The sequence below is a fragment of the Tinamus guttatus genome, unplaced genomic scaffold, assembly GCF_059628265.1.
Source record: "Tinamus guttatus ecotype Peru unplaced genomic scaffold, ASM5962826v1 Tinamus_guttatus_pri_ptg000314l, whole genome shotgun sequence".
In the NCBI taxonomy this organism is placed as follows: domain Eukaryota; kingdom Metazoa; phylum Chordata; class Aves; order Tinamiformes; family Tinamidae; genus Tinamus; species Tinamus guttatus.
Window position 1 is genome coordinate 5,759,250 of NW_028288848.1, and position 23,855 is coordinate 5,783,104.

The window sequence follows — 23,855 nt, forward strand, 5'->3', positions numbered from 1 at the left end:
TTACAGACGTTCCCTCAGAAGCATGTGGAGGCCACAGAGAATCAAGCTGGTCCTGGCGGACAAGGCCATCCCCAACCCACCCCTCCCATGCACCCACTGCCCTCCCCTCAGGATGGCTCCGGCCAGGCCGGGAAGAGACCAGGCCTTGTTCCCACCTTCCACAGGGCCAAGCTTCCTCCCAGGGAAGTCACCCAGGAGAAGGGATGGGACCAGAGGATGGCTTAGGGAACACCAGTTCAGATGCACAACTCAACCACGGATCCTGAAGACACGGGGCACTCTTGCCCCTACACAGGGCCAGCCGACGCTGAAAGATATTCACAAGTCCAAAGTCTACAGCCCTGTCCTGGGTTTTATAGAAGTTTAGGCAGTTTTACTGGAAGTGAATAAACTGGGGGAAGAAACAACAACCACCAAAAGAACAAACACCTGTGCTTGAAGTGAGGACTTTTATTGACATCACCTTTATGAGCCTGAAGTATTCCTGACCGTTTGCTGATTTCAACCATGGAGGAAGACTGAATCTTACCATCTGGTTAACAATTTTCCAGACTATTTACCTGTTCAAAGGAGAAAAACAGCAGTCATCCATAAACAATTTTAATGAAACACAGGAGAGAATAATCACAAGGATTGCTTTGCGTGACTTTTAAACTTCATCTATTCAAAGTGAAACTGCTCCAGTGGAGACGGGGAGCTGGAGGCAAAAAAAGCACATAGGCTCTCTTTGGACTAAGCACGAGAAGGGCATTTTTGTATTAACTTTTGCTGTTCAATTCATTTAAAGTTTGTCCTGCTACATTAAAATATATACATCTGCTGGGCATTAAAAATATATATTTTAAAATATATGAAAATAACCCCCCCCCCAAAAAAAAAACCAACGAGACCTGAAGGACTATATACTCTGTGCTCTAGGTGTCCCTGCTAGAGCAGGGGGGTTGGACTAGATGATCTCTAGAGGTCCCTTCCAACCTCAACCATCCTGTGATTCTGTGATTCTGTGACTATTTATTAAGTGCAGAATTTTGCTATTCTTTATATAAGAGGTCTTTTTCTCTACAGACAACTCTCCAGTGCCCCCCTTGAGTTTCCAAATATATTTCCCCCTGAAGAAAATAAACAATGTTAGTTTGACAAACGCTGTGTGGCTGAAGGCAAGAAGAAAAGCATACAAGATTGAGGCAGGAAAAGCAAGTAAATTATCCAAGCTGTTGTTAAAAATCAAGTGAATTGCATTATTTTAAAAAAAAAGTACTCCCAGTACTATAGAGGTTTATGTCTAAAAGTCAAAAGAATGGAAAAAAATATGGTAAAAAAAAATTACTGACCTCCTTTTACAAAATAGGGCTTTATAACGCCTAAGGAATAACCTTACTTCATCTTCTGGCTTAGTCATCTAATAGGGAGAAGTGGATCCTATTTTAAGAAGTCTCTATTCCTCGTGTCTCCTTGCCTTGCTTCCAAATGAAAACAGACTCTTCCAGCCTCACTTCCACATCCCAGCAAGCCACTGTCATCTTAACCAACCCTGAGAGGTGAAAACATTTTGCAAAATGCATTCATTGCCAATTCAGTCCATGGCTTCCAAGCCCCTCCTGGGCACTATCTGCAAACCAGTCAAATGGAAGCTGATGTTTTGCCCTGAAATGGCAGGAACAGGGCCCGTGCTTTAGTGCCTAAAGCCTTTGCTTCCGCCGAAATGCCGTACAAAGATAATCTCTCCAGCCCACAAACCAACAGTTGCAGCACGCTGATGGCCAGATTAGATACGTGCACTTCTATCAGGGCCGTGCACACGCAGCAACCCTGCTTCCAAAAAACCTCTGACCAGCGTAGTTTAATGCACAGCAAACAAACACTTAAAAATAATAATAAAACCACTTCTTTTAATTTTTCTTCTAGCAGAAGAAATATAAATCTGGAAAAAACATTTAAGTTCTTGCCTAGACAAGAACAGTATGCACAGCCCTACTGGTGCCATGCATGCTCCTGACAGCACGGCAATGCAAGGGGATACGGGAAGCCCTGCTCTACAACCCCACTTCAGCAACAGGCCTCCTGCAGCACCCTTGCGATGCCCAGGCACCTGCGGGTGGAGAATCCAGCACTTTGCTGGCAGCTGGAATGGGCTTGGGACGGAGGGAAGACACAGAGGAGGGTGAACTGGTACTGGGCTCCGATACCATCAAGAAGCAGCAAATAAAGTGCCAGTTTCCCTGTAGCTTGAAGGACCCTTAAAAAATTCAGGGACTTGAAATGACCAAGAGTTCAATCCCACTGAATTATCCAGTAGCCTTTGAGGAGCAACTTGTGCTGAGAAGGGTCAGACCGTGCTTCTCTCCAGGGCAGACGCAAGCCACTGCACTGCTGGCTTGGAAGAGGGAGCTGTGGCCCTGGGCACAGGGCCCAAATACCCTCTGCTGGAGAAACTCGGGGGGGAAAAGCAGCTATAACCCATTTCAAATGAATATCCCCAGCAATAGAGATTGACCCAAATGATGCTGAACCTGGCCACGCTGCTGATGCATGTGGGACAGAAGAGGGGAGCTAGCGTGGGGAGCACCCTGAAATGCTCACCCAGTGTCAGCCCTTCCTCTAGGGCCTTAGGCATGGGGTTGCTCTGCCCAAATCCTTTAGCCACAACTCCCATGTCCTAAATTGAAGGAGCTGGTTTGGAATTAATGACGCTTCTGACCAGCCTAGAGACAGTCTTGGCTGTTACATCTCCTCATTCCAGAATATTTCCATGACATTATTCACAGTTATTTCTGCTCCTAAACATGAAAATAAATATGGGGCTGATCTCATTAAAATCTCCCAAAGCCTTTGATGTAATTTTAATACATTACCGCACTCAAACAGCTCTCTTGGGCCCAAGTGACACAGTTTTCCGCGTGCTCTCCCCGAAGCAGCCTGTCGCACAGGTTGCGGTGAGTCAGCTCTCCCGCCGCGCAGCTTGGCTAGCGCTGGCAGCAAAGCGGGGCCATCTCTTCTCATGCTACAGCTCTCGATGCAGTGAGCCTTCCCTGCCCACTGCTAGCACTATCTCATCTATTGGGGAACAAGAACTACAGATGCTTTCCGCAGTAGGTGGTGAACTGCTTATGCAAGAGCACAAACCCTGCTGCTGCGCTGCTCTTTGCCGACTTCTTAGCGGCCTTTTTCTGTCAGCCTTCGTCACGCTCCTCCTCGACACTTAACAGCACCAGTCACCCTCTTTCCTTAGAGGAGAAACATGGGACCACAGCAAGGTAGGAATAAGCCATGCTATTAGCCACTTAAAAGACACTGTGTGGCCTCGTCATCTCCACTTATTTCAGCTGGAGGCAAATAGGACACTGCACGAACACTGTTGCTCCTAGGTGTTTATATTGTCAGCTTTTGCATTCTGCTTTGGAACGCCAGCATGCAGCACGGCAACACCACGCAGAGGATTTCTATCAGAAACAAACTCCCATCGGAAGCAAACAGCTACCAACACTACTGGAATTTAATTCTGCACCACTTCAAAGATGCTGTTTTCTCATTTGTCTCTTGCAAAACTTCTAACTCAAAGTTAGCATCTTTCTTAAAGAGAGATATGTGCCACAGATGATGCCCTGGATAACTTCCTTTTGGAATATGGGATAAGGTGAAAACCATTCCCAAGGCTAGTATTAAAAATTAGTTTGGAGACAAAGATTAATAAAAATGATGGGAAAATTCGACCGGGTAATCAACAATTCAGGAAGTCATTTATTTGCATGGTAGCTAGACTTAGTGCAATGCTACCCAGAATGTGGGAGTTTTGGCAAAAAGCACATTTGCAAAACTAGTTTGACAGACCAAAGAGCATCATAATGCACATTTTCTTCTCTAGCTAAAAGCACAAAATGCTATAGTTGTTCCGTTTACCTTACTTCCAAAGTTTCAGAAAATTATAGTCTCTGTGCTTGATGCTGAATCTTGCCAGCTAGTTTATGATTATCACTGTGGGACATTACATTCCACTGATTTCATTCTGTGGCTTGATAATGTCTTATTCCTTGGTTAAATTGCAGCAAGAAAACTCTGCACTAACGAGATGTTACCTCAATTTGCTTTTTTCTACAAGAAAAATGATTAAAATTGTCAGACCTAAATTCCTAGCTTCCAGCCCTATAGCTTTGCGCTGTTAATCGACCTTTGTGGCAGTTCAATCCCGATTCTGTTTCTGATCCCCAGTCCATATAAGTGGCAGCTCAGCACATCCGTCCCACATATTTTTCAAAGAATTTGGGAGTATTTACTTGGGCTGTCATTCTGTAAAGCCTCCCAATTTTCAAGATGGAAAAAAGATCCTAGCTTTGAGGAGCTGTAACCACATCCTTTCTGGTCTCTCTGAATAAATACTCAGAAGAAAGCTGAGCTTAGGTAGAACAGTTTTACAGAAGCAAGGGCTGCAGTGAGCTCCACACAAAGTCCCAACTCTGCAGATAGCTGTGATGGTCAGTTAGCTGTAGGTGGGGAAGGAATAAGGAGCCAAATGCATGCATGTGTGGAAGAACAGCCACTTACCTGACAGTTAGATATTGCTGAGCCTTTTTGCATTAAGACAGTCACACGCAGAAGATTTGCTAGTACAGTGTGTGTGTGTGTGTGTGTGCACATGCCATATTCTGACCATAGCCAAGGGTGTTTCAATCCATGAGTGTCTCAGGGTTAACGCTTTCCTAATATGTTTTTAGGGTATCACTTCGGGCTAAGCAACCTGCATCTTCTCCAAGCATCACTGATAGAGCTAGAACTGCCCAACTGAGGAGACATGCAATTCCTATCAGTGAGGCCACTCTTTTGCTGGCCAAACCCAAGTCAGAACTGTAAATAGAGAAAGCCAAGCCATTAAGAAATGTTCAGACATCTAATTGTATTTATACCAGCAATTATCATTCCTAACCAACCTCCGATCCCTTCAGCATGCTGTTGTCAACCAAGCTTAAAAGGTCACCAGTCACTTGCTCTGCATTTAAATGGACCTTAGATATTTCACAGAATACTGCCATGCCTTCTCCACACAGCCTGGTAGCACATCTAATTTTAGTCCTGACACAGAATTTCAGAAGGCTTTGGGTGGGTTTTTTTTTTTTTTTTTTTTTTTGGGGGGGGGGGAGTGGGGGGGGAGATGTGCTTTTTTTCCATATAAAAAGGATTCTTCAAGCAGAGATCACAACCTGGAGAAAACTACTATCCCATGCTTACCATACAAATAACTCGATCAGAATAGAGGGTCTTCAGACTCAACACTCTTCACTGTCACTTCTGAGCTAAGGGCTTTGACTAAACATTCAGGCCTACAAATTTATTCTTTTACAGGAACACTCGTGACAGAGCAATTTTCTCATGATTTTTTTAATGGAAAAGTACAGAAAAGACATTTATACAAACACAGCAAGAATCGGAACAAAGATTGTATCCACTTGGTATTCCCACCCTCTCGGTCACCACTCATCTCCAAAAGCTTCAGTAGGCCTTCCCCAAGGCCATGCTCCCAAAGCTGCTTCAGGCTTTAGACTTATTTTTCCTCCTGTCCACAAGGCCATGCCTCCCCTTCCCCCCTCCACTGTCTTTCTGCTCTGATTCAGAGAGAAAGAAAAAAAAAAAAAAAAAAAAAAAAAAAAAAAAAAAAAAAACAACACACACACACAAGGACATCCCTGCTCTCTGTTGTTAGCAGGGACATGAAACCGTGGAGTTTGCCTACTACCACACACTTATGTATAAGGAGAAAAAAAATTATAAATAAATAGAGAGGCACTGGATTCTTATAACTATCTTGAGATAAAGTGGGATTATGATCAATCTGTCTTTATGATCCCACCTGAAAATGCTCCCACAGGCTGGCCAGGCAAGACTGCATACAAGACATTGAGCAAAACATATTCTTCAGCCGCACCAAGGAGAAAGAGCTGGGCAGAGGCCATGCTGCACACCCGGGCTCCTCACTCCTGGGAGCTGGGAAGCAGCCTGTGAGCATCTTCTAGAGATCAACAAAACTTGGCCACAGAAGCTCAAGCGCGGAGAAACAGTTGAGCGATGAGAAACGGTTGAGTGGTGTTAAGCAAAACCCTAGCACTGGAGGGCATGAGCTCATTAGCAACTCCTTATAATGGTCCTCCCAGGCACACACACAGCAGGAACAACTAGTTACTTTCTACCAACTTTATTCTGAATCTCCCACACCCAAGAAACTGATTAACTCTCCCTTGGAAAGGTAAAAATCCCCGCAAGGCAGGGAATGAGCTGGGGGAGGGACAAATGCAACTACCAGATGGCTGGAGCCAAGTGGCCTACATGCGGTTGAGATGAAGGTGGAAGTTTTAATTTTGCTTCCATGGATTTTAGCAGCAGCAAGAGTCAGGGCTTACTCAACTGGGATTCCTAAAAATAGCCCTTGCCTAAGTAACCGCACAGGACCACATGGGGCTCTATTTTCCTTAACTAGCTTTTGATCTAATGGAATTCTTCAGTTAAGTAAAAGAAGAAACAGGGTCTTTGTGGGGAAAGCACATGACCAGGAGTTAGGAGAACTGGCTCCTGCACCGAACTGCTGCAGATTTGTTGTTTAGCCTTTCATGCAAAACAGCAGAGCTCTTAAAGCATGCTCCCACCTCAGCCCAAAGCCTGTGACCGCATTTAAAAGCGGACATGCCCACGGCGGCTTCGCTCCTTGGGGCCGGTGAACCAGCCATGGGGCCGAGCTCAGCGAAGCTGCAGCCTCCTCGCACCACCAACCTGCCTGCACCCCTCACTGCCACCACTACGCAGCCTGCAGCCTCAGAGACGCTGTTTTAAAAAGCTTTTGTACATCTATGCATGCTGTATTTACCCTCCTACACTGTGCTGTAGCACTGCCCTTCGGACCTCCCTTGCCTCACAGCAAAAGCAAAATAACCCTCCTTACAGATGAACAGCAAAGTCAGCTCATTAAGCACTGGTAACATTTTTCAAAAGTCATCCACATTTGCTCAAATACCGCAGGGAATTAGTGAATTTGGTGCTCCCTCTGCAAGAGGGCAGAGCAGCAGCCCAGCGAGGTTGGGAGTTGCAAGCGCCGAGCGGACGTCCCACACGCCGGCGTTCCAAACGCTCCGCGAGCGAGTAACCCGGCGAGACCTCGGAGACCTTGACCAGGGCGGACAAGCTCTGCCCTGCCAGAGCTGGCTGCTTCCCTGGGTGTTCAGAATCCTACCAGCTTCCCACACTGGAAAGAGGGCTATGAAACAGCTCCGAGTTGAGCTTTTTCGTGCCCGCTCTGCAACTCACTGGTTGATTTTACCGTGTCCCCAGAAAAGCTCCCGTTTGCCATTGGCGGCCTTGGCATTGCGGCGAGCACGAAACGCTGCAGCCCAGGGTACAGGAGCCAGCCCTCCCCACAAAAGCAGCTTTAAGCAGCAGGGCCTGGCCAGCGAGAGGCGAGCTGGAGGAGCCCGTTCAGCAGGCCCGTGGCCAGCAGGGAAGCGAGGCAAGGCACGTGTGAAAGGAGGGTCCATCCCAGCTACCGCTCCGCAGAGGAAGGGCCCAACACACCTGACAACACATTTCAGCAATGCAAAACATCCCTTCCAACGCCTGCAGCAAATCAGCTCATACCCTAAAGATCTAACACACACATGGGCCCACAAGCGCTTGCCAAGTTGTCAACATGGCCTTTGATATCAAAAAGCTTTGAAACCCCTGCCTTAAAGGCCAGCACTTGTTGCTCCACCCGTATTTGAAATGCAAGATGCCTGAAAGCTATAGAACTATTTTAACACTGAGCATGCAGGAGACTGCACCGCGGAGCAGACACCCTCACTGGGAACTGCAGTTGGAAAACTAACAACTCCCCCACTGCTACAATAACCGTAAGGACATAACAGAAGATGTGCCAGGGATTGCAAGCAACCCAAGTGTTCTAGCGCTTTCTGTGATCTCCACGAACGGGCCGAGCCAAGCAGCACCCTCTTTAACCCACGTTAAATGTCAAGATAGCAAGGGATGCAGGGCAGGAGGGATAAACCTCCTTTTAAAGCCTTCTTTAAATCCCTTTTATTAAATTGCACACCCAGTGGAGGTCTGATGAGGGTATATTTTTCCTCCTGCTTTGTGGGGGGGAAGAAGACAGTAGAAAATATTTCCACACTCTTCAACAGAGAACCCAAGCATCCTGCATTGCGACTCTCACATTACAGCGAGGGGAAGGAAGCCTCACACATTTTCCCCGTAGATGTAGTCCACTCTCTTTATTTTTACTTCTTTATGTTGCTTTTTCCGTTGGGTTATGTGGACATAACCGTGATTTTCAAAGCTAGGACATCATCTCCGACCCTATCTTTTTCAAGTCGTTTCCCCTCCTCCTGACTTCCCAGCTGGTCACACTTCTTCCCTGGCTCCTCCTCGGCATAACCCAAGCCAACTCCGCAATACCCGAGACAGAGACTCCATAATGTGCAACAACCCACTGGCTCCTACCAGGACGGCCTGGAGGCGCCAGCCCTTAAGTTTATGGCCACTGACCAAAATCATGATTACACTGCAGACACAACAGAGCTATTCACCAACTGCTTAAAATACCCTTCTCCACAGACACGTACCAAACAGCCTTAGCACGTGTTCCCGTAGGAGTTTAGTCTTGCCCCTTCAGCACAGTAATTTAGAAGTTGTAAGACATGCAACGAGGCTGGTCTGATCCAGACTTTTACAAGCTTTACATTTCACACGGATGTTATCAGATAGTAAATCACACACATCATAAGCAAAACAATTCTTTATATGCTTTTCCTATTTGTGCTCCTAAGAACTAAGTGTTCTGGCTACACTAATTGTTTTCTGTCAGTCATCTTTTCAATTAAGATTTGTTCCTTCCTTCCTAATTTTTCCAGCATGTTACACAGAAATCAGTTCCTGGCATGTCCCAACAGGGGCAAGAGGGATCATCAGCAGAGATTAAAACCTGCTACGCATCCGCCAGCTTCTCAGATAACCAACAGAGGAAAAGCAAAGCATCTTAAAAGAAAAGGTTAAGAGAAACAGCAGCTCCATTACAACATTTGGTCTCAAGGTCACCATTTCTATCAGTTGTCAAAAGGATTTTACAGTTGAATTTGAAAGAAAAGTGCCTACATTCCCTAAACACACACACAAAAAGGAGCTATCTCCAAACACATTATCTCTGTATTTTGGTAGTTCAAATTCAAGCAAGAGCAATTGTTTCTTATAGGGTCATTTTTGTATCTACTAAATGGCACTAAAGGAGCTCTATTCCAGGTTAAGCTTGTGAACAAAACTAGTAAGACTACAAAATGAGAGACTGGTCTCTTCCAAACTCAGATCTGTGTGCACCCTTCCCGATTACCTACTGGCCAGCATGAGCATCCTCACTATTTTGCAGTCTGTAGGTACCAGAATTTGCCAAAGGCTCCAAATCAAGAGTCTGTCTGGTCACTTACATCTATAAAAAGCACATGCTATTTTAAGAAACAGGCACCCATCACACTGCTCCAGATGAGCAATCAATGGACCACTCACTTGATCCACAAACAGAGTTGCTGGTGGTAGGCTTTGTTTTTAAATAAAGACGCTACTGATTTTACATCAGCAAGAAGTCGAGTTGCAAGGCATTAACTCGCACACTCTCCTCTCGTTTTCCCACCAACAACAGGATTCACAGATCCAAGTTTTGTTGCTCAATAGCCACTGCTTCTGCCAAAAATCACAAGGGAGCCAGGGGGAGGGGATGGCAAATATGAAATGGGACAACAGCTGTCAAGGTAATTTGATAGCAGCGATGGCTTCTTGAACCAGTGGACACTCTTGAGAATGTGAGCCAAGGCCTCCAGGCATCCACAGAAAAGCCAAGTAAGATAAAGAGCTCGGCAAGAGAGCCGATACAGATGTCTGAGACAGGAGAAAGAACAAAGAAAGCCAAGGCCATCTAACTTCTAAGAACTTCAGTTTTCCAAACAAAAAAACTTCAGAGCAAGAGTCCAAATCAGCCATAAGGACAAACCATCTTTTGTTTGAAAAATGTTTGCAAGTTTTCCCAGTGTCTTTTCCAAAGAGGTCTTAAAATTAAAATATCCAAGTAGAAAAACAGGACTGCAAAATGAGCCAATATATTAGAAGATCAATTTAATACTCTTTTATAGGCTCAAGTGTAGCTCAGCTGCCATTATGAAGCAGCTACCTGTCCTATGAGGCTCACATAAATTAAGCTTATGGCTACAAGTTAATTCCTAATAGACCAGTGCCCACACTCAAACATTTCCTTGCTGTGTCTGTAACAGAAAAAATATCCAAAGAAAACAGTTATCACTGGAAACCCTTACACTTTCCATCCTTTTAACATAGCTGCACTAAGTGAACCATCACTTCAGCAATGAGTCACATCCTGTGGTGGAACAGGCGCGTTTGCCTGTGCCTATGTGGCACCTGTTTTGGTAGCAGGGGCATTAAATGGAGCGCTCGGACATGCCAAATATACAGATGAGCACACTAGGAGCTCGCTAGCTAGCACAAAGGCAAAGTGAGGCCTAAATATTATTTTTCTATTACACATTTTCTATATTTTATGCCTTACGTGTCTCCCAGGCATGGGAGTACACAGGAAAATAACAGCAGTTCTTGCACACTGTCCTCTACTGCAGAGTTTCTGAATGTTTACCCCCACCAAGATTCCAGCTTATCTCAGCAATCTGATAGAAGTCTGCAATAGTTGGAAGAAATAAAAATAGAAGCAAATAGATAAGATCATTGCTTTGTTCCATAATTATTGTCATCTGCTGCAGAAATGCCATATACCAAGAAACATGATCGCTGCGAAGATGCACTGATGCTTACACAATACAAATAAACCACTTCATGCTGAATTTGGCATTTTTGCTGGGCATTAATATAGTTACTTACATTAAAAACAGGTTATTATGAGGGAAAATAAGACATATGACTACCAGGCTTAAGAATTGCCAAGCGCTTTCCATGCATCTAGTCGCAGTAAATGCTGTTATCAGTTTTTAAATCAGAAGTTACCAAGCTAGTTGAATATTCCTTTCCCCTCTTCCCCTTCTAATAAGATACTCAAACCCCATACTAAAGCACCCTCCCACCATTAGAAGTCACTGCCTTATTAAAAGGTGGCTGCAGATTTCTCCCACGAGCATTGCAGCCTCCTTACCTGACCGCAGAGGGACTGTCTACACTATTTTTGTGAGCACTTTCTAAAACGTCCTCTCCCAACACAGCTTTGGTATTAAGCACTGGTCCTCCAGAGAGGAGGCCAGACACAGGGACCAGAGGGTGGCTTCTCAAAGCCTCCTGACCCTCACATGTGCAGATAAAGAGAATCCCCAGAATGACTGACTCGAAGTCAAACAGGTCTAGCAACCCTTTACCACTGCTGATACAGAAGGCAATTTGCCTGGTGTGTCACAGGTAAAAATGTGCCTAAGTTGGGACTAGGGCCGCCTGTAAGCCACCTACTCCATGCACCTTGCAAAGTTTAACATTGCAAATGTTGCAACACTCCCACCTCTTCCTTGTGAAGCCTTCACAGCTCGTTCATCACTGCCTTTATTTCCCTGCTCCAAGACAAAGGGTTTCAAAAAGAAGAAGAAAAAAAAAAAAAAAAAAAAAAAAAAGCTCTGAAAGAAATTTCTGTCATTCTGGTAGCAATTCTTGTGATGAAATGCCTGCATTTGCACTTTACCAGGGGACACCATTCACTCAGTTAAGGGAGAGAGAAATTAGTGGCTATCCACACCTTCACTGCATAAACCTAAACCCTGAGAGAAAGAGGGAAAAAAAATGAATGTCTCCACTGTCCCAGTCGCATCCATTTTCTGAATAGAACAAGCAGCAGAATTCACAGTTCCTCCATCCTGCCCCCGCCTCTTCCAGCAAAGACCCGAGGTGGAGCGAGGCAGAGCAGCCCGACCCCAACAGCATCCAACCCCCACGTGCTCGCGCAGCGCGCAGGACATGTGCCCACACACAGCTTGGGCGCATGTCAAACCCACCAAGGAGAGCACAAAGAAACATAGTGACAGTGATATCAGCAAGACAGATTATTTTTTTACAATCCCATGTCATGGTTGCCAGCACAGCCTGGACCCCGACGTGAAAAGGCCTGCGCAGCCTCTTCCTACAGCGCACGGCAGTGAGAGGCAGCAGAAACCACTCTCCAGCAGCATCCTCGGAATAAAGCGGGACAGTGTGGCACAGAGAGAGCTTCCCTTGCACAACCCTGCTCCAAGGTTGAGTTATCACAAGGGAGAGAGGTTTTCATAAACTATTACTTTACAGCTGTCTAAACTAAAGCCAAGACACACAGGATAAAAGGATTATGGTACCTCTAACAGTTAACAAAGACAGAATAAAAGCTCCTGTGTTAGCAAAGGGTTAAAAAGCATGAGATACTCGACTTTATGACAGTAATTTTAGTACCCATAAAGCTACACAGAGCAAGCCGCTAACCCCAGGACATTCACCTTAACTGCATCTCCGCACCCTTGTCTAATGGGGGGCCTCGCACCTCAACTGCAGCTACTTTCTCCCATCTGATTTTCCTCACCCTCTGCCAACAAACAGCGCCAGGCTGAAGTACATGTTGATCTGCAGAAAGGGGAGCAAGGCATTAAGAGAGATGCTGACAGGAAAGAGAAACAAAAAAGAGTCACTAGAGGGACTGTCAGCATACAGAAAGATGCTATCATCATCATACACAGGAGTTCTGGCCTGTAAACTAAGGCCTAACTTCTTATTATACATCCTAAATTACAGAAGAAAAGGAAACAGACTGGTTCCCAGTAAAATGCTCAATAGATGCAAGGGAATAGGATTAAAATGTCAGTGCTTATTCTAGAGCAAAGAAACAGAAGCACAAAGAGAAAGCATCACAGTTTGTACTCAACTTTGGACAACACTAGGAAATCCAAAGGCTCCAACACTTAACTCTGGCCTGAGCATGAGACAACACAACCCCTCCTGCCCTCAGACTGTACTTCGCTCGCTCCTGCAATTCCCAGGGCAGCTATATTATCTAGGATGCTTTATTTTTACTTGCCATCCCAAAGACTTTCCTTCTACAAAAACAGGAGGAGACATTAATTCCTCTAGAAATGAATCAAAGAAGGTTGACTTCAGGTGACTTTCCAAATGTCTGTCCCTCTGGCTGAACTCTGGTGCTGCCACTGTCACTTCTGTCAACAATTTGAGGTGTAAAATGCCAGGTGACAGAGGCAAACTTCAAGGAAAGTGCTAAGGGGAAAACAGATGGCAATTTCTTACACACCACAATGTTTTGCAGTGGGAAAGATCTTGCTGAGTCTTCAGGAGTCTCAGGATACAATGCTTAAGTTAGCACTGCCAGAGCTCACCCTCTCTCATGCTCCACCTCCAGCACCACATCTGCTGCTCACTTAACTCCATAGCTACCCTAGCAAAAAAATCTTTTCCAGGGTTAACAGTTGTAGCTCACTGTAGCATCAAACATTCACACAAGGGCAAAGGAGAAAGTGGAAACATATTTGGGGGAAGGGGACAACAGCAGCAGCCCACCACAGGCTGCTGTCCTCTAATGCACTAGCAAAGGGGTCGCATTAACGCGAGACACATTAAGATGGGCAGGATTCAGCTTCCTTGGGTAAAGATGGCAAACACCACCAACCTTGGCAAGCTGCAGTGGTTCTGCTGTCATCTCACATGAAGCTGGGACAAACTCTGCCTCTACGCAGGCTCCTCCCCACCAACTTCCCCACCAGCTCTGTCAGATACACTTGCTTGGCCACTCAAAGAGCTTTAAGTGCGAAGAGACCCACATTCTGCTTGTCTGCCACTCTTCCAACTCGCTTCAAGCAGAGTTATGCCCTTGGTTTCCTTGGCTTGTCTTTTTTGTTGTGGAAGAATTGAACAAACAGGAACAGGAATATCTGACCTCCTGTGTGTCCAGCCGAGTTTTTTTAGAGGTAAAGATAGAGCCTGTTCTTGTTTACAGAACTTTTGTATGCAGTTACATCTTTACGTATTTCTCATCTTGACCATCCCCAAAGCCACAGAAAATACCAACCTAGAGATGAGATTTTTCTCTACTTTAAGAAGCAGGGTGCCTAGATGCAGCCCTTGGTACTTCCATGCTTCGAATTTGGGCAGAGGGAGGAGAAAAAAAAAAAAAAAAAAGGCAAAATTACTACATAATATCATCAGTATAAACCTGGAAAAATAAGAGATGTTTTAACAACTTCTTTGTTCTGAGCTATTCAGAGTATGCTGATCTCTAGCTAGAGAAGTTTCCCCTTTCTGAATACTTTCCTTGAAACTCTTGGGTTGGAGCCTGGGCATTGCATGGGGCTGGGAGGGCTATTACTCTTGGAAGATACACTCCAAAATTCCTTCCTTTACAGGAAGATGGGAGGTTGATGATTTATAAAGCAGCAGTGTAGTAAACCCTCTTAGCACTGGACCATGTTCAAGCAGCAGGCAGACAACAAGCTCAAACCTGACTCTCAAGCCAGGAGTCAGAAATGAAAGTGCCCTGAATGCTCCAGTGTGTGTGTGTGTATCTTCCCCCCTGCCTCCCAGCTTAGTCTCTCATAGGAGAAAACGCTCGTTTCAAAGACTACAGCAAAAACTGGAAAATTCAGAACAGCTGTTCTGGAAAAAAAAAAAAAAGAAAAAAGAAAAAAAGAAAAGAAAACAGAAAACAAAGAGCACACATTAACGACAGAATAGAGCCACTGACAGGACAGCAGAGCTCTCCTGGTAAACCTCTCAGCCTGCACAGCAGGTATGTCCCGGCCAAGCGGAGGAAAGACCAGTTTCCCACCTGTGATGCATCACGCAGAGCAGGGAGTCCTTCAGCTCCACCTGTAACTCCAGAGGCACTGGAGAAAGGGAGGGAGGGAAGCTACAATACTCACTTGCACAGTGGCACTCAAGAGATTCAACCCTATGACTAGCATCAAGCAACAGACTGCTGTAGCTCTTGGAAACTGCATTGATTATGTAGGTAAATTAAGTTTATTTTTGTTCTGGTTTGGTTTTTCTTTACCAGCTCAGCCATGTTCCTGAAGCTCTAAACCTTGGGGGTTCCCACTTTCCCCCCTTCATGAGGCTGCCCACGGGGTGAACTGGGCAGCTTCTTGGTCTCCAAATTCTTCCCAGGAGTCTTCAGTCAACGCAACACCAGTTGGATTAAAGCAGCAAACTGCTGCCAAAACAGTCCCACAGGAGCGATCATAACCCCCCCTGTACCCTTACCAAGGGGAAACACCCCAAAGAACCTTCAGTTCCTGCTCTATGAAAAAGATGCAGATGGAAACGGAATAAAACTTTAACCTTGCTGTGACCTCTGTAAGGGTCATAAGAAAAAACACAAATACACATGGGCTAAAGAAACAAAAGTAGCTTTTCCTCTGTGTTTGCTGTAAGAAAACATCAGGCTCATTTCTCTTGCACGTGAGCACTCAGGCCTTAGTAGCCGAGGTGCTGTCTGCACAAGATTGTCAACGGGAGGGAAGTAAACTGTGACTTTGACAGGATTCTTGCCTAAAAAAAAAAAAAAAAAAAAAGAAAAAAGAAAATTCCATTCACATGGTACAAGCAATTTTTCCACAGAGAGAAGAAAGAAGAAAGAAAACCTCCCACCAAGCAGTGTGAAGTCCTTGAATCTGTCTGGGGTGTTATTGGCATTTTCAAACCTAACCGCCCCCAAAGGCTCCGGGCAAACTGGAATACCAAAGAGAAGATAAGTTATTCCCCACGAGGGCAGGGAACCAGCATGCAGCAAAGATCAAATCACATCTGCCAGAGCAGTGTGAAGCTCATACAGCTACAGCAGTGTAATGCACGTAGCGAGTCACTCGCACGGGCACCGCTGCCGGCCTCCCCCAAACTCTGCTCTGCTGGAGCAGCTAAGCGAGCAGCCTTATATAACCACTGTCTTAGGAGATGCAGCGCTTCCTCCGCAACCTCCCTCTAACGTTTACAACTTAGAGCATGGAAAAAAAACAAAAGGAAACAAAAAAACCTACATCAGGGCATCAAAAAAAGTCAAGAGTCAGCTTTATTGTACTCATACCTCAATTGCAAAAACAAACAAAGAAACAAAACCACACACACATTCACATAAAGTGTATTACACATCGATTTTTCCACCTTCAAGAAAAATAAATAGATAAATAAATAATGAGGTTCCTTGGAATTCAAGCTACTGAATAATTCTAAGCTACTGAGCAGTCACAATTAGCGACTTATTCACAGTTACCAAATAAGTCACAATTTAGGCCTATTTTAACTAATAAACTTTATTCGATGCCTCTTAATAAATACCCTGTAATATTAAATTCAGGCCCTTGCCTGCACTTGCTATGCATGGGAATTGTGACCGTTGAAGAGCTCTATTCCTTGCTTCAAATGGAAAGATGTCCCAAGCTAGATAGCAAGAACTAAGCCTGCAGCTTGTCTAAAACTCACAGCCACACCTACCCTCCGTGCCAAATTACAAATTTTATCAAGGACATGTTCACACTGGCAAGATATTTTCTTCCTTTTTTAATAGAAGACTAGAAATTACTGACAAGCAATTCACAAGCAATAAAAAGGGGTAAGGGCTCAGCTCTGTCCTCACACCAGTGCTGCATGCAAGGGGCCCTGCGGGCTCTTTTGCAGCCAAGGAGGGCTGCACTCCTGCACTTTGAACTCCCTGGTACAAAGGGCTGCCAGGACAACGTTCCAATGGCGAGAGGTGGAAAACTGGAAGGAAACCAGGAATAGCAACAGATTAAGATTGGTTAAGGTTAAGATTGTTCAATGGCAGCAGACTATACAACCAAGAGGCAGAGTCAGCATTTCATGGCCCTGATAACTCACCGACAAGTGGGTAAAATAAAGCTCTGTTCACATCCACGAAGATCAACAGTCGTGGCCTTCTCTGCCATATCGCTGCAGGAGATTATACCCCCATAAAACACACTATAAAGGAACCCTTTCATTCACTCTCATTGCAGGAGAGCACCTCAGACAAGTGAGAGCCCATTCCCGAGGGCACGGAGCAACGTTACAACATCGCTCTCGCCTGAAGAGCGGATTCCTTCGGGATTGCCAGCGGAAGGAGGCATGGTGCAATCCCAACGGAAGGCACCACAGAAAACACAACTGTGTAGGTCTTTTGTACTAACGCATGCGCTCATCTTCTGGCCCAGCTCCTCTGGCTGCAGCCAGGCTCTTGCTTGATTAATTAGTAACTACAGCAGAATCTCCTTAACTTGTTACCCTGGAGGCCCTAGTAATCACCAGTTCCCAGATTGACAGGCATCGCTCTAGCTCTGTCCTTCAACTTACAGTCCCTCAAAACAAATAGCGGCTGCTTCACATTCACATACTGGAATTACTGCACTTAACTAGACTTAAGAGACAAAAATACTTCAATAGGAAGAGACAACAAAGATGTCCTGCTCACATTTAAATGCCTTCTTAGCTTTGAGGTTTCTGCTCAATCTAGGGCTCAGGTACTTTAAGAGAACTTGGTTACAAGACAACTTGCTTTTATAGTATTATTTCCCCAGGCTTCTCAAGAGGATATCATCATTAGCGGGTAAAGAACAAGACTGAATCACAGCTTCAAACCACAAATATAACCACAACAAACACTTCCTGTAAGAATCCCAATTTTCAACATTCCTGCCAGCCCAGACAAAGAAATATGTCTTACATTTACAGGCTGTGCTCCTAAAACAGGCCAGTTAGACCCCCTGCATGATGCCCCATAGACAACAAGGGAGCATGGCAAACATCTATGAAATCACTCTTCTGTACAGCAAGAACTGGCTGCCTACCCAAATTCCACAGGTCTCCTAAGCAATTTTAGCACAAAACAAAAAAAGTGAGTGCTCAAAATTTTCCAAGGTCCCCTACTTACAACTCTCCAGAGTGTAAATTTAGTACAGAAGACTCGAATACAAGGGTAAGAGCAACCTGAGCAAAGGGAGACAAAAAAGGGAATTTGGAAAGAAAGCCTCTAAGTTCTTGGAAGCCACAAAAGGGAAGATAAGCCGAGCTGGCCACGGCAGTAAGTGGATCAGGTACGCACAGCCATAGAGGCAGGAGCCATCCCATCCCTAGTTTGAGGGACTTCTCTGGAAGAGACGTATCTCTGCCAACTCTCCTCCTGGCAGGACTGCCACACAGAGACCTACCTCTACAAAGTCAATTTTGTGACACAACGGCATGGTTGCGTGTCCTAGAGTCATCCTGTCATGTTTTATTTTAGAAGCCATAGGAAAATTTTTAGCAGATTTGAGTTTCTCTACCTGCCCAACCTGCCCATGATGTACAAAAAGCCATTTTGAACACCATGGGGCTTTCTGGACTTACTTGTTCCAGGCCATTCCTTCCTCTTTCCTGTATCCAGCTCTTTAAGACATACACCAAGGTAACCAGGTCATCTCTACCCCTTACGGTCCCTTAACCAAGTTCACTTTTCGTGCCCTTCTGCACAAATTCTTTCTATACCACCACGCTTAGCTCCAGTTTATACCCAGTATAGGTTTTTCTGCCAACAACTGTTGGATCATATCAATTCCTAGGCCAAAGGCAAAGGTGGGTTCCACCACGAGGAGGTTACTGAAGGGCTAGTTCATCCCACTTCGGCAGTACATAATCACAGAAAACTGAAACAAAAGCCCCTCACTAGATGGGCCTGGATTGATTCCGTGACCTTGGTAAGAGTTATTTGGGATCAAACAACTGATCTGGAGCTGTTAGCATGTGCTGCCGGCTGCACCTCATTAGCACCAAGTATTTACTCTCCCATTTGTAGTTGGCAGGCTGTGTTTCAGGACGTGGTCAAAACAACGAGGGAGCCAAGTCATGCCCACCAGACACACTGCGGTCTGGTGAACTGCAGTCCTCTGTGCTGAGGGCCAGTTTTACAGTCTCCATTCGTGAATCAGGAGGGACTCGATATTGGAAGTCTACCCAGACTGGCAGTTGTACCACTGCTCTGGAAAGGAACATAACAGCTCTTTGTCATTAGTTCAAATATTAATGGAAAAAGTTATGCCAAGACCAGACAGATCCATTCAACACAGGGCTCGGCAGCTCCTTTCATTCTAGGTTTACTTTATGATGCCGACGTAGCTGTAAAACTGACTTGGGATTTCTAATATTAAATATACAATGCAGTGTGTTTAGCAGAAATGAAGTGGTGGGATTTCAGATTCTCTACCTAATTCCTCTGCACTAGCATGTCTGTTCTCAAAATGAGGCAAGACAAAATTTGACACTACTCTTCAACAGCACAGAAATGAGGTCTTCTCTACGGCACTAATGCTGCAAGCTAATCGGCCTAATAACCTGCCTGTACTCCTGCTTACCATAGGGCTGGATTTCTCCAGTAAAGAAGGGAGAGAGCTAGAGCTTTTAAATACACATAAAGTAGTCAACTCCCTCCTTTCCTCAGTTACCAGAATGATATTGCAGTCTGCCAAAAATAAATTTATCATTGGATGGCTTTGTGGTGAGTTCTCCTTCAACTGTACACGCTAATAGCCTAATACATAAGCATCAGAATGGATTTGCTACATTAAATAAAGATGGATGATCTAATATATTAGGTTAGCAGAGGATGATTTTTGGCCCAAATATCTGTGTTGGCAGAGCACTAAAAGAAGCTGATAAGAATGTCTCAAACTAATTTCTTGCATCACACAGCTACCCAGAGGTCTTGAAAAGACAGTCTGTGATAATCTAATTAGAAGCTGCATTACAATGCTTGCACAGTCGAAGATCAAATAACAGTAGTACAGATTACTTCAATTTTAGTACTTCCTAATATTGACTGACTAAACAGCAAAAGTACAATAGCATTTCAGTTTCCCATTTAGCATTTTCTAAGGTTAAGAACACAGGGGGAACCACCCCGAACACCCTGAAGCAGAATGGGGTTCCCCACTACTGCTGTTCACCTGCATGCAAGCAGGAGCTGACCAAGTTCAGTGTTTATTAAACACACTCACAGAGAGGAAAAATATCTAGGACTATTTTACTAAAGGCAATACCTTTAGCTCCACTGGGGGAATCCTGCAATGGCTACATTACCTCATCTTTTTGGTGCACTACTGAATTCAACTGGAAGTCTGCATCCAATCTCTCCTCCCTATTCTACTTTAAAAACCACAGGAACACAGAGAACACCCCATACACACCTCCAGCACAGGTATGACTTTTTTGCTCAGATTCTGTGTTGCTCAGAACATTCATGAAGGCATTTAATTAATTTACTCCCCTCCCTGTCAGCCACATAAACCATGTTTCATTCTGCTTTCAACAACAAAACTTAGCTTCCAGACAGGATCTTCACCAGGACTGGCTGAAGAAGCAGGGCTGCTCCTCAGCACCTTCTCTTATTCCCACAGGCCCTATAAAAAAGCTTCCCAGCAGGGAGCTCAGAAGCACTGCGGCTGTTCTCCAATGCTCACCCCTGGGCACACCAGCCCCAGGGCTACCTGCAGTGACCCCGTCCTCTCCTCCACAGGGGAATGAGCAGTGTCCCCGCGGAGCCCTGCGGGGCCAGCGAGGCTCCTGGCAGCCCAGCACCCACCGTTTGCCCCGTGGCACCTCCTCACACCACGCGATGCTCCTTCGGGGAACAAATCTGCAGGCATTTCTGCAGCTCTCTGTATCTTTCTGGTGATCTCACTTCCATCTCCTACTCTTCTTCCTAAAAGACTGTCCATGCTAGATCTCAACACATTTCCACTTGTGAGAATTTTTCCAAACTGAACCAAAGGAGACCCCTTTTATTAGCCACACAGCCTTGAAGATCGTATTGTCTTCCAAACAGTTCTTTGATAATCCAGAAAGGATTTATGTAGTTTCCTCCAGTTCCTTGCACTGCTGCAATCACAAGCCTGAACGAAAAAATGACTTAAAGAGACTGAATATCTAGTAGATGAACTAGGAAAAAAAATAGAGCATTCAAAGGTCACTCCTGGCAGGTCTGGATGCAGACTCAGCAAGATGGGAACCCATCTAACCTTCAAGAGACCAAAAAAGAAACCACTCACAGATTTGGGGTTGAGCTGCAAGAGAGATGTGGGACCTAATGACAGAAAGAAAACTCAAACCAGAACAATAACGCAGAGCTTTGCATTCCCAAGGCCACCAATCACTCACTATCCTACTCACTTCCAAGAGGGGATCCATGCAAGAGCAACCAGATCTAGGTATTCTTCTTTGCTCCTCTCAAAAATAAAGCTTGTGGGTTTAAGCCTTGCTGCACCTTGGTTGTCTTTGCAGAGAGAGGAGGAATTGGAAAGAAAGAGAAAGCTTCCCTAAAGCTCCTATATCTAAACCAAATATAGCCACACACTATTAAAAACAGACAACACAAGATCAACAGAGTACAGAGAGAAGTTCAGCATGCAAAATCTGACAAGGTTTTCAGAGAAGAAAAATATTTACGGTCCAACTGACAGTGATTTGGGTAAGGAATCCAGTCAGTTTCTCAAGGCTGCCATGCAATTCCGAGAAAAAGATCTCAGGACTACTGAACACAATTACCTACCACGGCTTTTTTTGTAACAGGTTAACAACTGATCTTTAGTATAACGTAATAATGGGACAGATAAAAATAAGATCAAAACATATGACTCAAAGTCCCCAGATCTGCAATGGCAACAGATAAGGAGGACTCTGATTGAGAAATTCCTGCATTCCTAAGCTGTCCCAGCCACCAGGAAAGCAGCCATACAATGGCTCATAGTACGGGGGCCAATCTTAAAATATTAGTATTACAACACAATGCTTTTCAAGCTGAATTCTTGTAGCTGTGGCATGCGGGGAGCTAGAAATAGAATACTTTGGATTTCAGATCACACATGTGGAGATCAGCCAGTGAAAAACACCAAGAGCAAAGTGCCAGAGAGCACTGCAGTAAAGCGCTAGGAAAACTGCAACATTATATATATATATAATATATAAAGCCCACATGCTTGTAAACAGGGGAAACAGTAGACCAGCTTCTTTCCCAAAATAAGACTTTGTCACTCACTCACTCCCCAGGGCAGCTTAGGAGCCAGGACACACTCAGATGCTGGGAGAGATAACACCTTACTCCTCTTTACAGCAACAGCCAACATCAGATTACCTGGGAACGCACTTATTTCAGATGAGATCTACCTTTGTGCCGAGCAAAGTCAGGCAGGTCATTTCTTAGACTAAAATAAAGAGTACCTTATACCTCGCTGCATTATTAAACATGAGCTGAATTCAAGAAAGCTAAAACCTATCCTGTACAATTTGCAGGCAAAGAGATTTGACAGTACTGGTAGAGATTCATGGTCTGTTGACAGGACAGAAAATTGTTCCATTTCCAGAAGCTTCTTATTAATTTATTTTTAAATAAGCAATGCTTTTTATAAGACAAGCCTTTTTGCAGACTCATCAGGAGTCATGTTTATTCATATTTTAAGAGGTTTAAGCAACAAGGGAGGGGAATATGCTGCAGAGCGCTCTCCGATTTAAAATTTCTTGCCTGGCAGCATGGAAGGAAAACAGATTTTTATTTTGTAACTGTGGGCAAAGAACATTAATGAATGGGCTCACAAACAAACCCTCCAACTTTCAGCCTAAACACCAGAAAAAGTTCAGACCTACCAGATTCATCTTCCACGACAGTCCAAGTACTTATATCCTACCACATTTGTCTTTTAATCATCTCCTCCTAAGTCTCAATTCGAAGTTTGAACTAAGAATGTTTTGCTCCTGTCCCAAACTGAGCTTCGAATCCCTGTGCCCAGCTAACCACTGAACTTCTCAGAGAGCAGACCTCTTCCTTTAAATGAATTAAACTATTCCGTTGCCAGCAGCACTAGCTGCCCATTGCACCCTACTGCAATAGCAGGAACCCAGGTCAGGGTAGAATCGCACAGGGCTCGCCAAGCAAGTCTGCTGTGCTGAAAGGCTGATGTGGTAGGGAGGGAATGATTAAAAACAGCAAGTGTGTTTACTTTCAACGCCATAGTAAAGAGCAACATGCAATTCAACTCTTCCCCCTTAATTTGTACATTCTCATGGGAATCTGGCAAGGTTGCCCTGAGGAAGAGTTTGAAGAACTCTTGCAAAAGACTCTGGGCTCTGCCAGACTGAGCAGGCTATCAGTTATTTACATTCATTTCAAAAGCCACAAAGGAAGGCATTTATTTCCACCATATCTGTGATTTCAAAGAGAAACTGGTTAGGACAAAGCTGGCTCTGCTATCAGGGCTTGTCCATACAAACCACCCAGCATGGATATTCTGGAGCAAAACTCTGCAGCTCGAGCTATCCTGAGTTAATTCACTACCACAGAGACTATTTCTGAGGGGAAAAAAACAAAAGGTGATTTCAGGAGGGAACACACACACACACACACACACACACACACACACACACACACACACACACGAGGAAATCATCCTGGAACTGCGGCAATGGGAAGTTTCCTCATGCAGACAAGGGAAGCCCTCCAACTACCCAGGAAAGCAATCCCTCCTTTGTACCTTCCAAGACACCCAGAAAAATTTAAGAAGCCTCTTTTAGGCAATTTTTTTTTTCTTTTTAAAGTAAGAAACAGTATTTGGCACAGCCACACATGCAGGATTAAAATGAGTACCTACCTCTCCCTGCAGTTAAATAAAAGGACTTCTTTGTTAACACACAGGACTGTGTTTCATCTCCTTCAGACAGGAGAAAATAAAGTACCCAAAATGATTTTCACGCCTTAGACACATTGCTACAAACAAAACAGTTCAGATTTCACTAGAGGTTAAGCACATGGGCATGCCATCTCCTTGGGTCTGAAGGACTGGGGAAGAGGGAGC

General features: G+C 44.7%; 1 protein-coding gene and 1 long non-coding RNA gene across 2 annotated transcripts in view; both read right to left on the reverse strand.

The window, feature by feature from the left end:
• The window catches only part of CNNM2 (cyclin and CBS domain divalent metal cation transport mediator 2), a 112,168-nt gene that overhangs the window by 85,121 nt on the left and 3,192 nt on the right, over positions 1-23,855 (reverse strand). The window lies entirely within an intron of this gene.
• On the reverse strand, positions 436-1,715 carry LOC148593964 (uncharacterized). Its single transcript, XR_015913605.1, has 2 exons — positions 1,379-1,715; positions 436-560 (listed from the first exon to the last, which is right to left on the reverse strand). It is a non-coding gene; the product is annotated as an uncharacterized LOC148593964 (long non-coding RNA).